This window comes from Pogona vitticeps, chromosome 3, assembly GCF_051106095.1.
Source record: "Pogona vitticeps strain Pit_001003342236 chromosome 3, PviZW2.1, whole genome shotgun sequence".
NCBI lineage: Eukaryota > Metazoa > Chordata > Lepidosauria > Squamata > Agamidae > Pogona > Pogona vitticeps.
Window position 1 is genome coordinate 217,649,204 of NC_135785.1, and position 14,547 is coordinate 217,663,750.

Below are 14,547 nucleotides of genomic sequence, written 5' to 3' on the forward strand. Positions count from 1 at the left end.
GATTATTTTGCTTTCACATGGGGGAAGCCTTTACTACATTACCATTTGTCAAGGCACCAAGAAAGAAGCAAAATACACTGTAATGTGGTGTCTTCCTTGAACATTTAAATATCAGAACAAAACTTGATATGTCCATTTATGATATATTTCCTTCTGAACATGACTTCAAGCCACACACTGATTTCCAAGGAGAGGGCAGGAAAGCCATAAAATATGTAGACTGTAGCATTTGGAGAGATTCTTTCAGATATCATGCTCTATAGCATTGTGTTATACTTGAATTATGATTCTGGCTGCAAATAAATCTCGATACCGACTGTTTTCTTCCACTTCAATATATACTGATAAATAGGATTGTGACATACAATGTATCTTCTTGAGAATTTTCAGTATTTTCATTTGCCTCCATAAGTAATCCAATTTGTAGCATAAATGTATTTTGAAATATGAGACAGGCATGAAACATCCAAACCTGTCCACAGATGTTAGTGATTTTCCACCTGTTACAGTTATTAGTACTATTTTTTTTGTAAGAGATGCCCAACCTTGCCCTTTACCTTAAATTTATGGAACTTTTTGAACTTTATGAACGCATTCTGAATTTCAATGTTACTTTGAAAATCAACGAACACAGTATTTGTCATTTAATTAGATGATTGCTGACCAATTCTGAGGTTCAGACATGTTAGTGAAATTAGATTTTCTTTTCAAGAAAAACCATGTTTACACAGCAAGGTTTGGTCTAAACAGCTAAGAGGTCTAGCCACAAATGTCCTCAGTATTCCTGGGACTGATTTTAGACTCATAATTCTGACATTTCTTTCTTTCTTTTAATTGGTGGTGTTGAAACTTCACGTAAGGAAGCTGACTTACTTAATCAGCTGAATATTTTAATTTAGCAAGTTCAGACTGAATGGACTTTCAGGCAAATGCCATCTGGCAGGCTGTGAATATACTAATTAATTCTAAGTCCTTGTCATTTATTACTGTTATGCAATACAACTTTTAAGATGGAAAAAGATAGGAAAAAATATGGCTCATGTATTAGCATTTTAGTTTGATTTTTCACAATTTTCTGTCTCCCTAGTGGATGACCTGCCATGAGAGTTAGATGAGCTAGTGTATCTCTGCTGTGTCTGTGGACACTCTTAGTTGTCTTGACACCATCAGTTGCAGTATCCATTGGAATCATCTAGAGGGGATAAGCACTGGAGGTACAAATTATGTGGTTCAAGGGCCAAAAAAGGAGATTTAGTTCTCTCATTTTCCCCATTTTTATAAAACAAAGTCACATTAAAGTGGTGGAAGTAGTTTTCCATAATTTTAGAGTATGCCAGATAAACTTCGGGGGGGGGGGGACCTGAGAAACTGGTAGAACATGGATTGGAGAAGCTTTCTGGAAAATTCAAGCTTTTCTCAGTGCCTGGGAACAGCTGACTGAGAGAAAGGAGGGGGAGCAGCTTTTGGAATGAAAGCACCACCTAGAATGTATCCTTTGGCTAAGGCTTTGAGGTTCAGCTGGCTTGTTCCCTGGTACTGTGCTAATTAGAAAATGAATTCAGCTGTTGTGAAGAGAGGGGGGCAGAAAGTGCTCTTGTCTTCATGAACATTTGAGGGAGCTTGAAACCTGATTGGCAAACTATCTTGGAAGGTCTGGAAGGTCATGAATAAGGTATAAAAAGAAGTTCAGAAGTCACTTTAACTGATTTAGCTATTTCTTAGAAGATGCTATGTTCAGTTGCTGTCCCGTTATGCCATGCTCAGCTGGATGTACTCTTGTGTCTGCTCTGAGCCTATGCTGTTGCTTTGCTAGTGTGTTAGTACTAGGTAATTAAGTTAGCTTTCTTATTTTCTTGTGTGTTTGCTCGGTATTTCTCCTGCCTTGTATTCTTATTGACTGTTTGCTTCAGAATACTTTTGATGTATTTTGTAAATCTTTTGAATTTTTTGCCTTTTTCACTATCTTTATGTTTTTTGTGTGTGGTGGCAATTCTACCTTGCCTGTTTGTTCTGAGAGTCAAAAACATTTAACCTTGTGGATGTTTTGGGAACTCCCCAGAAGCACTTCTTATTTGGGTCAGACTAGCATGTTGGGAGGTTAGTGGAATTAAATTAAATTACCATATTTAATCTTCATGCGCTCATGCACTCCAGGATAACAGGATAGTGTGTCTAAGTGGTTAGAATGGAACTCCCTAAACCTGGCGATTAATCGCACAACTTTTCTGGGAAAGGAGGATCCTGCCTTAATTAAACACATTCCGCTTGGGTCATGATTAGTCTACTATATCATTCTTCCATTTGATGCATGTTTGGAATTTTGTGGATGGCCTAGAATACATTTTGCTCCAGTTACTTGCTCTTACTTTTCTCCCTATAACTTATATGTGAAACCTCTGTTACTTAGCATAGTAAATCACACTAGAATAAGGCCAATTGAATCAATGAGGATATAGTGAGTCAATTTCTTCATAGGATCCATTGATTTGAATGGGTCTATTCTAACTGCAACATATTTTCTATACTAAGTTAGAATAGGCCCACTTGATGTAATGGAACTTGCAGAAAAGCTGACTTAGAAAATCTCAATTGATTCAATTTACTACACTAAGCTAATCCATCTAATTTAGCTATAATGTAACAGATTGTGTACATGTGATATTATTAGTGCTATCTTATGCTACTTTTCATTGTATTTTTGTGTTATAGTTATATTAGATATATCTGGTGGTCAGTGACCATAAAAAAGCTCATTCATTCATTCATACCCTAAACTATAGGATTTTGGCCATAGTTTCCTATTAGTTCTACTGACTGGAAAGTTCCATGATATTCCCAAAAGAAAAACTGGCATGCTTTTAAAAAATCATCCCATGTTAGTTCTTCTTATTCTTCCATATTTTAGCTTTTTGGTAATTCTGTATTCTCAGATTTGGGTTAATCTTTTGCCAACTGAAACACAACTCTAAGCAAACTTCTCAGATGCAATTTGAAGGAAATGAAGAAACAACATAAGCAAAAGCTATGAGAAAATAGCAAGGATGGGTTAGAGGAACAAAGTAATGGACGCTCACCCTTTCGTGAGTATATATTTCCTTCGAGTTCCTGTTAATTGAAAGTCAATTCCTGCATAGACTGGGAATTCTGTGAAATTAATAGTGACAGTGAAGGTTTTTATAAAATATTGATGGACTAGGACATTCTGCTCGAGAATAGCTGATGTTTTCATGACTATCCTACAGATGAATGCAGAGAAAGGCAACTTGACACCTTTTTTGTCTCTGAAATTTTCCTTTCCAATCTTCCCTTCATTAAAAAGTAGTAAGGAGATTTTAGCTTCCACCTGAGATTTTTCCTGCTAGTGTAACCAAAAGAAAAAGCCACGCTGCTTGACAGGCTGACCCAGGCAGCAGTGTCACAACATGAACCTGAGCAGAGAGCAATAAAGCTTCTAAATAGCTAACACACATTCAGGTGAACAAATATGCCTGTGGTGACATTTATAAGTAGGCTACATTCAGCAGGAAGGATTTCCAACTAAGTTAATAACAGGGTTAGCAAAACTTGCAAAATAATTCTAAAGGTGTGTATGCATGTGTGTGTGTGTGCGCGCGCACACACACACACACATGTGCATACTTTAAATTAATAAGACCTAAAGCATGCACAATTTCCCTATTTCTGTAGCATTATTAGAATATACAGTCATTGTTGTTCCACACATTTTTCTGTTTTTAGTTGTGTTTATGCTACCACACTGCACTTGTTACTAGATAATAAAAACCTAGTGTGGATATTTAATAATAAATAATTAATTTTGATATTCTGCTTATTACGTAATTACTATCTATCTCATAATCTGTGATAATATACTTTGGTCTATTAAACTAAATGCCATATATGTATTAAAATTAGAAAATTTTGTCCACCATTCAGTACTCGTTGATAATGAACATCAGCATCAGATATACCACATTGTAGATTCTAGTCTTCATGGTGGCCATCGTTCCCTTGCTAACATGTGAGCCATGCTAGTCTTTAAGGGACCTATACATATACAGACATATGCACAAGGACCACCTCTCTGCATACCTATGCCATGACTACAAATTAGACGTATTTCCTGCTATTACAGCTTTTCCCCCAGACAGATTATTCGTTCAAAGCTTCATGACTTAAAAAGGAAAACCATCTCCTACTTAGTCCTTGAGCCCTCATCATCCACTGGCTCAGACTCCTGGTTCCCCCAAGGGTCCAGGATTTATGGGCTCAGGCTTTTGGTTCTCCAGAACCTGAAGGGTAAGCAAATCTTCCACCCCATCAGGCTTTGGGGTGTCCAGTTCCTCAACCTCATCCTCACTGGAAGACTCCTCTGCTGAAGTCATGACAAACAAAATGTTCAAAGAGAACTAGAAACGTACAAATACCATGATGGACCCAGACAAGAGTCAGGTCACTTAAACTCCCCAAGGTAAGTTATCTTTCATTTGTTTGCCCTTTATTTGAGCACTGACTAAGTTCAGGGATTTTTGTAAATCCTGATTATCAAGGATATCTGTCTGTCTGCCCATCTAATCACTATAAATATCAATATCTACAGCTACACTTATACAGTGGTGCCTCGCAAGACGAATGCCTCACGGGACGAAAAACTCACAAGACAAATGGTTTTGGCAATGGGGTTGATGACTCACAAGACGAATGTTCCTATGACCATGCTTTGCAAAACGAATGTTTTCCATTTTTTGTTCCTGCCTCATATTTGCTGATTTTTAAATGTTTGTCTATGATGTTTAAAAAGTTTTTTTACTGAAATGTTTGAAATCATCTGCACAATATGTATGGCTTTAAAGAGCACTTAATAAACCCTTTGTAAACCACATTTGATTTTCTTCTTACTTTTTTTGCTCAGAGGAACACATTAATTAGATTTCAATGCATTCCTATGGGAAAACGCGTTTCGCAAGACAAATTTTTCTCAAGATGACATTAACCGCAGAACGAATTAAATTAAACTCTGAAGGTAGGTTGCTTGGTCTTTTAAGGGGGCTTGAGCCTAGTAATATTTATGCATGAGCCATGTGCAAAATACTTAAATAAGATGGAGTAGAGCTGCCACTGGTCCAGGTCTCTGACATCCATGAATTTGACAAAAGTCTGGGGAAAAAACCCTCTGGTGGTACATATAGAGATTTGGCCATATGATCAGGTCCTCCAGTAATTAAGGATTATTGATCACATGGAAGAACCTCAGTTAGTATACTATACTTCCTCAATTTTCCAGTGCACAGAGCAGGGTTAGATACTGTACAGGCAAGTATGTTTGTGAGATGGGTGATTTTCTCCCCTTCATGGGTGACTAATGATGGATGAGGCCGATGCCTGTCTTCACACAGTCTATTCAAGTGAGTCTCTGTTTAGAGCCAGCATGGTTCATAGCTATTCATAATTGTCTATGCAAAGTCTAAGCACTTAAAGATATGAAATATAAATCTGAGGAGGTTGGGAGCATGGATAACGGGCACAATCCTATTTTTTTAGTTCACTCATAGTACAAAGAACTTAGGACAGATGAGGGAAACATATGGCTCTCCAGAATTTATTTGATTAGAACATAGTACCTCATTTGTCACTATCAGCCACACTAGCTGGAGCTGACAGATGTGACCATAAAACAATATATAGAGAGCCACACTCAACCCATCCCTACCTTTGGAGATGCCATAAAAGACATCAGTGACTGTGTTGCTGTTATGACTGTAACATGTGGTAGGAGAAGATTATCAAAACAAGTTTTGGTTCCATGTGTGCTGGAAAAGTATCTGTTTAACGTAAAACTCATCACTTGAGATTCCTACTTTTTTGCCTATAATGGCTCTGTGCCACAGGACTGGCTCAAGTTAAATGTAAATAGATACCGTAAGCAATGTATGAATCACAACTGCAACTGATGTTGTTTAGGAGTAGAAATAATCTGAACAAAAATGACAAAGTGAACTGTTTTCCCCAATACAGTTCAACCAATTTTTCTCTTGAGTGCAGAATATATCTGAGACTTTGTTTTGCTTTAAGAGATTATATTGTTGAAGGTGTACAGAATTTGAATGAATATATATTGAGGGAGCTGTTCAGATTGAAGAGAGGTGACTATAGGCATGCCACAAGGGTACTAAAGTCAATTTTGTCCAATTGATGCAATATCATGAGGGACGCTGATAAAATTTGCTGATGGCACAATATACAAAAGGAGTTGTAGGAAGGGTCAGTCAACATAAAGTGAGGATACAATACAATTTAGAAAGCTCTGGAAATGGTAAGAGCAAGGACAGGATACTAGAGTTTATGCAATTCAGCATTAAGAAAGTGAGGTAACAAGCCCCAATTTCAACTAAATAAATAAATAATGGAAGTATCAGAGAGGAATATATTGTAACCTCAAACATAAAGTGGTCCAAAAACATGGTATCGCATAAAAAATTAGAAATGATGAAATGTACAACTTATCAGTTCTTATGCACTCATTTGCTTCAGGAACAGCATGATTGAAAGATAATAGATTGTGGTGGATAAAAGCTCAGCTCTTGCCATCTATGAGCTCATTGTATGGTCAATTAATATACTAGAAACTGTTTCAGCACATTCTTCTGCTGTACACATATGTCCTTGTATATAGCCCCAGAAATTCTGAACTGGTTCATACATTAAGTCACCAAGCTGATACAGTTTTCACTCACCTAACTAAACTACCTCAATTTTATTTCTGTTGAGCTGGGTGGCATTGCTTACATGACAACCAGTTAAAGAGAAAATTGCCCCCAATGTGAAAATTAACCAAGTCTTCAGTGCATAATGTGGTTTTCATTTGAGGAAGGAAAAGATGCAAACACTTTAACCTCAGATAATACTGAAGTGGTACAGAATCAAAAGATGGTGCTTTTGTCTTCATGGCTAGTTGTCTGAATAGGTCCTTAATGTGACAATAATAAAAATTTTCTATTCCTGATAGCCCATCGTAGGAATTTTCTATAGTATGAGTTTTTGTGAAGGAGCTTCTCCACTTTGAAAGTAACAAAGTTGTCATTTATTTTCCAGGAAATCTTTGTCTCAGCTCCCTACTTTCTATGCTGTGTTGAAATTTAGCCTATAGAGACAACCAGCTATGCATCTTTGGAACCTGGCCTCTTTTGTACTTATGTGGTTTTTCTCTATATCACACTAAACATGATGGCACTTTGGCCAAGGCACCACTATCAAACTGATGTAAGACCTCAGTCCTGCTGCCACAGGAAACACTTTTTCTTGGGCAGAACATCTCTACCAGCCTGCACACGAGGTCTAGCTCATTGGTCTTTTGATCTTCATGCCATCTCTACTTCCTGAACTGAGATGACAGTGGTAAAAATGACTCCTGATTATGGCTGTTAAGACTACCAATTCACATGTCAAACAAATGCCTATTCTGGCTGTGACAAAAGCAATTCAGTGGAGCAAAACCATCATCATCAAGACATTCACTGAAGCAAAGCTATTAAACACCATCAGGACTCTTCATGGAATGGAGTAATGATCCCTAAGCAGGCAATTCATCCATTACTGTATGCTAATGCATAATCCACACTGAAATACAATATAAATATTTCTAGAAAATTTCAATAACAGGAAAAAAAACAAGATCAACAAGGATGAGGATGAGGAAGATGATGAAGACAGAGATGGAGAGTGAAGGAATTTTGACTTTGCACTAATAGATAGCACTTAAATTTGTGTAAGGGTGGATACCCAATTGCCACTGATCATACCTTCTCAGTGCAGACCGCTCTAACCCATATCCAAAGGAAGTTCTAGAACAGGGGATCTTTAGGAACAGAATTGATTATGACACAAAGGCTTACTGTGGGCAAAGGAAATTGGCTAAATCAGCATTGGATACAAAATGATGACAATGGCATTGTCGTAAAGTATGACAACATAAATTCCCATATTAGCACCACACCTTCAGCCAAGAGTCAGCAAGAATAATCATATGTTTTCAGCCTGTGATGCCAGACATTGTGGTCAAGGTGCTACTTCACTGTCGGGCCACCACCTCCTCCCTTGACCCTTGCCCGGCCTGGCTAATCAAAGCAGCCAGGCCCACAACAACTGAATGGGCCACAGTGATAATTAATGGGTCTTTCCAGGAGGGCAGGGTTTTCCCCGCCCTCAAGAAGATGCTCATTAGGCCCATTTAAAAGGAAAATGGGCTGAGGCTGAACCCGGACAAGATGAAGGTCCTGAGGGTGGGTGGACCTACCATCAGTGGTTTGGGAAACTCCCTCTCTTTTGGGGGGGCTCTCACCACGAAGAGTGAGGTTCACAGCTTGGGGATCCATCTGGACGAGGCACTTACCATGGAATCCCAGGTGCTGTCTTTGGTCCACATCTCCTATTTCCACCTTTGGCAGATTGTCCAGCTGCGTCTCTATCTTGATGCTGGGTCACTCACCACTCTGGTCCATGTGCTCGTAATCTCGAGATTAGACCACTTTAATGCTCTCTACATGGGGCTACCTTTGAGATCGATGCAGAAACTTCAAATGGTGCAGAATGCGGCAGCCAGACTTCTTAGTGTGGTGAGGAAACATCAACATATCACTCCCATTCTGGCCACCCTACATTGGCTGCCCATTCGGTTCCACATTTATTTCAAAGTTCTAATGCTTATGTATAAAGCGCTAAATGGTTTAGGCCTCAATATCTGACGAAACACCTTCTCCCCCCAAATCTACTCGTATCACTCAATCTAGCCAGGAGGTGAGGTTGAGGAGCCTAACTGGACCTTCTCAGCGGTGGCTTCTCACCTTTGAAATAACCTCCCTTTTGAGATCTGTATGGCCCCTTCGCTAGGCATTTTCAAAGGCCAACTGAAAACCTGGCTGTTTAGGCAAGCTTTCCATCCAGCCACTACTTGATTTACTTTTTTCTTCCATCTTGAGTATTATCTACGGATGTGTTATTTTGATCTTATATTTTAAATTGTTTATATTATATGCTGTTAGCCACCCAGAGTAGTCAGTTGACTAGATGGGTGGAGTATAAATTCAATAAATAAATAAATAAATATGGAGAATTCAAACTGTAACTGTAGCTAACCTCAGGGTGTGTGTTTATTTCACCTGACACATTTGTTAATACGAACACTCACTAAAATCATAACATTGCAACACTATAGATATATTGCATGTTTATGCAGTTCTAAAACGTACTCCTATCATCAGGTAGTGTAAGATATCATAATTAACTTTATCAAATAGCTAATTTATTCATACAAAGCTCCTTGATGCTCTGAAGCATCTCCTCTATAAAGCTGATCTGTCAAAAATGATTCATATTTTATTCATATGTTAATTATGCTATTTCTAGATGTTTGTATCTACCCATGATAACAGGAAAACACAGAGAAGACATACAGGTAAGAAAAAATAATCAGGAATCCTAAAGTCCTTTGGGTTCAATTCTCCAGTCATTTGTCGCCTTTTTTCTTCAAGTAATCCATCCCTAACTGTGTGCAAACTTGTTGGAAAGTATTAAGTAATCGGAACAGTAAGATTGTACAACCAGATTAGAGAAGTACAAAGGGCCTTAGTAGGTGGAAGATAGTGAACAAGCAGTCCTACTTGTAAAATCAATTCCAGATAATTTACAGTGTGCATAAACTCCCACTGACTACCTAAAGACTGCAACTCGTTATAACAACTTTTATTCAATCTTTCCTGCTCCTCCTCAGAATTTTATTTTATTGGAAGCATGGATTTTACTGCATGCTATTTTTTCTGCAGACATAGTTTACTAATACAAAACAAACTTTCATGCAGTCTTTTCATAACATTGTGCAGCTACTTCTCTAGCATAGTAAATTAGAAGAAGTCTGTTTGGGGTTTTCCAAAGTGAGGGAAATAGTATGAGCTGGAAATATGGACCTGTGATTAGAACAGTAAATTGCTTTTCAAAACATTGTGTCTTCTTAGATTTAATAGATACCCCTGATAAACACCACAAAAGAGGTCCCTAGTGACAAGAGTCTCATAATTAACATGCCAGATTTGCTTTTCTGACAGATGACATACGTCTTTTGCCACGTGCTGTACTCCACTGTTACTTCATTTAGGCTGCAATCCTAAGATTCTTAGAAGGGTGTCTTTTCTGGTGAAGGCATAGAGAGAAGACCACCTTTAGTAAGAAGTTTCAGTTTTGCAAGTCTTCTCCATGAGACTGTAAAAGGTCCACTACTGGTTGTTTTCTATTATGGGAGCTGGTACAATACGGACCACAAACTAGGAAAAACCTTCCTTCTACTTAGAGATGCATTTCTTCAGAGTACTGGGAGGAAATTGTGAATTCAGAGGTTCCCAAAGTTTCCTGTGACCTTAGAACTGGGAAAGAATTAGGCCACCAAAGTAGTTGTTCATTTCTGTTTTATAGGAATAAATGGGAGGGACAGTTATTAAGGGGAAAAAATTAAGCTACTAGAGAAGAGAAGAGCAACAGGTTCTTTCTTCCTTTAGAGTATGCTCTCAGCAGATTTTTGGATTGGTGATTCCTTTATTTTTAGATCTTCCTGCCTTCTCTAGTTGGATTTCTATCCCCATGTAGGTGTCAAGATACTCAGTATGAACACCATTCTATCTCTAGGTTTGTAAAAATGTAACATTACCCTGTGATTACACATGTTAGTGACTGAGGGGGTATGGATCATACATGAGGCAAAGAGTTTGACCTTGATTTTCTGTGGATCCGTGTCATAGCCTTTGAGTCAAGGAAGTGTCACTGCCTCCTGATTATCACGAAAATCGAACACAGAATATATTCTACTCATTTCCCCACTTTGTATGCGCTTGGCATGCTGAAATGTTCTGAAAACTATACTACCGCACTCTGGCTTTTACCAAAACCATTTAAATAGTGAATCAGGAGTTTATGATATAAATGCCAAAGAGACTCTTAGGAATAACAATCATTAGCTGCCAAGATGCAATTATTTTATGCAGTGGGACTATGATCTGTTTATACAGTAGACAATAGTTTCCTCTAGCCCAGTTTGCATAGATAAGTGAATATTTTAACATGGAAAAAATCCAGCCTGACAAAGATGTAGCTGGGGCATCAGGCATTTAATCTTTTGTGGTTAAAATTAGTCAATAGTATAATCAGAATGTGGGTGGCAAGTATTAAACGCCATTAGTTATAGCATCATTGAGCTACAATTGACTTTCTAAGCTAAGCTTATCACAGTATCCTTTAACAGTGTGAAGATGAAATAGTACAGACAAATGCAACAAGATCATGATATTTACATAGCAATCTCCCTCTCAACTTGGTTAATTCCATTGACAATTTTGAGTTAAGTACACCACATAAAAGCATGTGTTTTTGTTTCCTTATTAGCATGCAGCAGAGTGGGGTGCCAGGAGGTTAAAAACAAGGCACTTTCCCACTCAAAATAGCTAACAGCAGTGGAGGGAAGCTGGGCTCATTGACAAAGTTCCACACTGAATGAAGATGCTTTTGTTCTTAAAAAGTTTTTCATGAGAGTGAAAGCAATCCTTTGAAGGAAGAAGTCCAGCATGCAGTGAAGAAACAACATTGCTCTGACTCAGAATTTGCCATAAATATGCTAGTTTATTCCCTCTTTTTCTACCAAGAGCTAAAATTACATTGTTGTTGTTTTTTCTCTAATCATTTTAGCCCACTTTCATTGTTAGATGTCTTTCATGTAGAACCTTTCCCTGAGTATGTCTCCGGTTCAGCAAAGTGGTGAAGGCAGTATGCAACTGTGTCTTATCCACCTGACACCATCAAATTATTTCAAGAGAGCACTGAAGCTATAACACACCAATTTACTGATATTTAGAACTATAATTTGTATTGAGCTAACCAGCGTTTGCACTTCCTTTAAACTTGTGGCTCTCTGAAACCTTTCTATCTGTTGGAAAATATAATCTTGCATGCTTCTCTTTTAATACTTGGTGTCTGTAAGGAACATGCTCTCTATCTGACACTAAATTTAGAGTTCTTTCTTCATGTGTCACACTTGAAGACTTGTCCCTCCTTATTGTTGATTCCTTTGTTAGTCACCTTTCCTCTCTCCTTCATTTTGTTTTCCAAAAACAGATTTTTTTTGTAGTTCCACAATATCTATATTTGTATAACAACAACAACATATGTCGTCAAGTCAGTTCTGTCTGTGCAGTTTGCTCCAGGTCACCCAGGCTGGCTCTACTCACAGGAGGCACTGTGGGGAATTGACTCCCCAACCTCTGGCTCCACAGATATCTAAACCACTGAGCTATCTAGCCAACTATCCAGCCAGTTCTACCTCTACCGTTCCACTTCACTAAGCCAAATAAAAGCACATACCCCTTTTCCCTTGATGACAGGAAATTTTGGAAATCACTCATTCATTGGGTGATTCATAGAGTCACCGTAAGTCAGATGCAACTTGATGGCAGATAACAACAACATTGTCATTATGATGGAAAGCTCACTGATTTAGGTATCATACTGGACAGTGGTAATGAAAGATGAACTTCAAATAATTTGCATAGCCAAAAACGTCCCATTCCTGTTTCGATAAACTGAGGCAAACACTGGGAAAGGCATTTCTTTGTGGATGCCTCTCTATATCCTTCCTATATCATCCACACATGCAAAGGTTTCCTAGCCAGAATGAAAATGAAAAAATGTATGAGGAGGACTCTACAGCTGATCATAGTTATATAAGGCTGGGCTTTGAAATGAGATAGCAGCCAAAGCAGCAGGATAACAAATTTAATCTATAGAAAAGTTTTTCCCAAGCTCCAAATGAAACATGTAAAGAGGACCTAAGCCGGCCAAATACTTAACATCAAGTAAAACAGGACTATAAAATTCAAGTTGTGATGCTACAGCATTGAGAACTATTATAGCACGTCTATAAAATGACCTTAAACTTTTGTAAAACTTTTGAAAAAAATGTAGTTCAATTCATCATTTAAAATGAATTTTATTAGAAAATGAACTGGTACTTACAAAATTGCACTGATTTCAAACAATACAGTCTGATTTATTCAAATTAGCGTTTACAATTCCTGTATTGTTACATCCCTGTTTTTCAATTATTTGATATTAATTCTTTCTTCTTTAATTTGCAGGCAATTGTCATAAAGATATATAATCAGTGAGAAGATATTATTGGGCCAACCAACATTTTTAAGATGTATAAAAGTTTTGAACCTTTAAAAAATGGTTTTTAATAAGTCAGCATCATTGAATTCTTGAGCCAATAAAACAGTCTATAAATTCTATGCCCCTGTTTTTCCCAAGACCAGACCAGGCACTGTCATTTTGAAGTAATTACAACTGACTGATTTATTTCACTACATCATGTTTACAACTATGCTGTTAGTAGACTTAAGGCAAATTACTATTAGGTTAATAGACCTAAAATAAAATAAAAATGTTGTAATCCAATAATGCAAATGTAAGCATTTAGTTTTCCAGCAAATGTTATCAATGTTGATTAAAATGGAAATACTTATTACCGACTCTTCTGTAAAAAAACCCTACATACAGTAAAATTTCCACATCAGCATTTTTTGTTTTGCCCTTAAGAATTAGTATGGTGTATTGGTTAGACTGAACTTTGGCCCAGGACTGGAAAGGCATGTGTTCAAATTCCAATTTGGCCATGAAGCTCACTGGATGATCCTGGATCAGTCATAATCTCTCAGAAATTGTGACTGAGATTGTGACAGGGCTGTTATGGGGATAAGAAGGAGGGAATGTTCCTCATCATAATCTCATGGAAGAAAGGTAAAATAAAAATTAAAGAAATGTCATTAGTATCAATTATGTCCCAGATAAATAAGAAATTCACCTTTAATTGGTTTTAAATAGGAAAAGAGGAAATGGTACCCCTTTAATTTGTTTCATTTTTTCTATATTACTTCTGAAGCAATCTTAATATTAGTTTTCCTTCACTTTTTTCATTTCTTTATATTGTATCCTATTTAAGAAAGCTGAGCATGTAGTATCCTCTTGTGGTGTTCCACCCGCACAGGAGGAATTATGTCACAGGCAGTGGCAGACTGCCACTAATATAAGAGTTCTTTTTTTGATTTTATGGTTTGCATGTCTCTGTCTTATCGCATGTCAGTCACATGTTTCCAAAATAATAATAAAAAGGGCTCTTCAATTGGCAGTATTCTGCCACTGCCAGTGACTTTCTTATATCAGCCAATCTTGGATACTGGAAAAGGCAGACTACAATGATAGATGCCTTAGTTCATTGCTTTACTGAAACATGTTGTATGTATGATTCAGAAACTGTAGCTTTATCAAAACATGGCAACCAGATTGCTTTTTAATATATGTTTCCAAATCCACATCACACCTGTCTTGCGTCAGCAGCACTGGCTTCTGATTCATTCTCAGCCCTGATTCAAAGTACTGGTGCTTTTCCCTGAAAGCAATTCAAAGCAGTGGGACTTTTAAAACCCTAAATTCCCTGAGGCTAAGAATGAACCCAAA

General features: G+C 37.6%; 1 long non-coding RNA gene across 1 annotated transcript; it reads left to right on the forward strand.

Moving 5' to 3' along the window:
* The first annotated feature begins 1,493 nt into the window (after window positions 1-1,493).
* On the forward strand, window positions 1,494-13,555 carry LOC140705406 (uncharacterized). The gene is made up of 4 exons (XR_012084789.2): window positions 1,494-1,672; window positions 2,931-3,080; window positions 9,403-9,451; window positions 13,170-13,555. It is a non-coding gene; the product is annotated as an uncharacterized LOC140705406 (long non-coding RNA).
* Window positions 13,556-14,547: the final 992 nt, after the last annotated feature.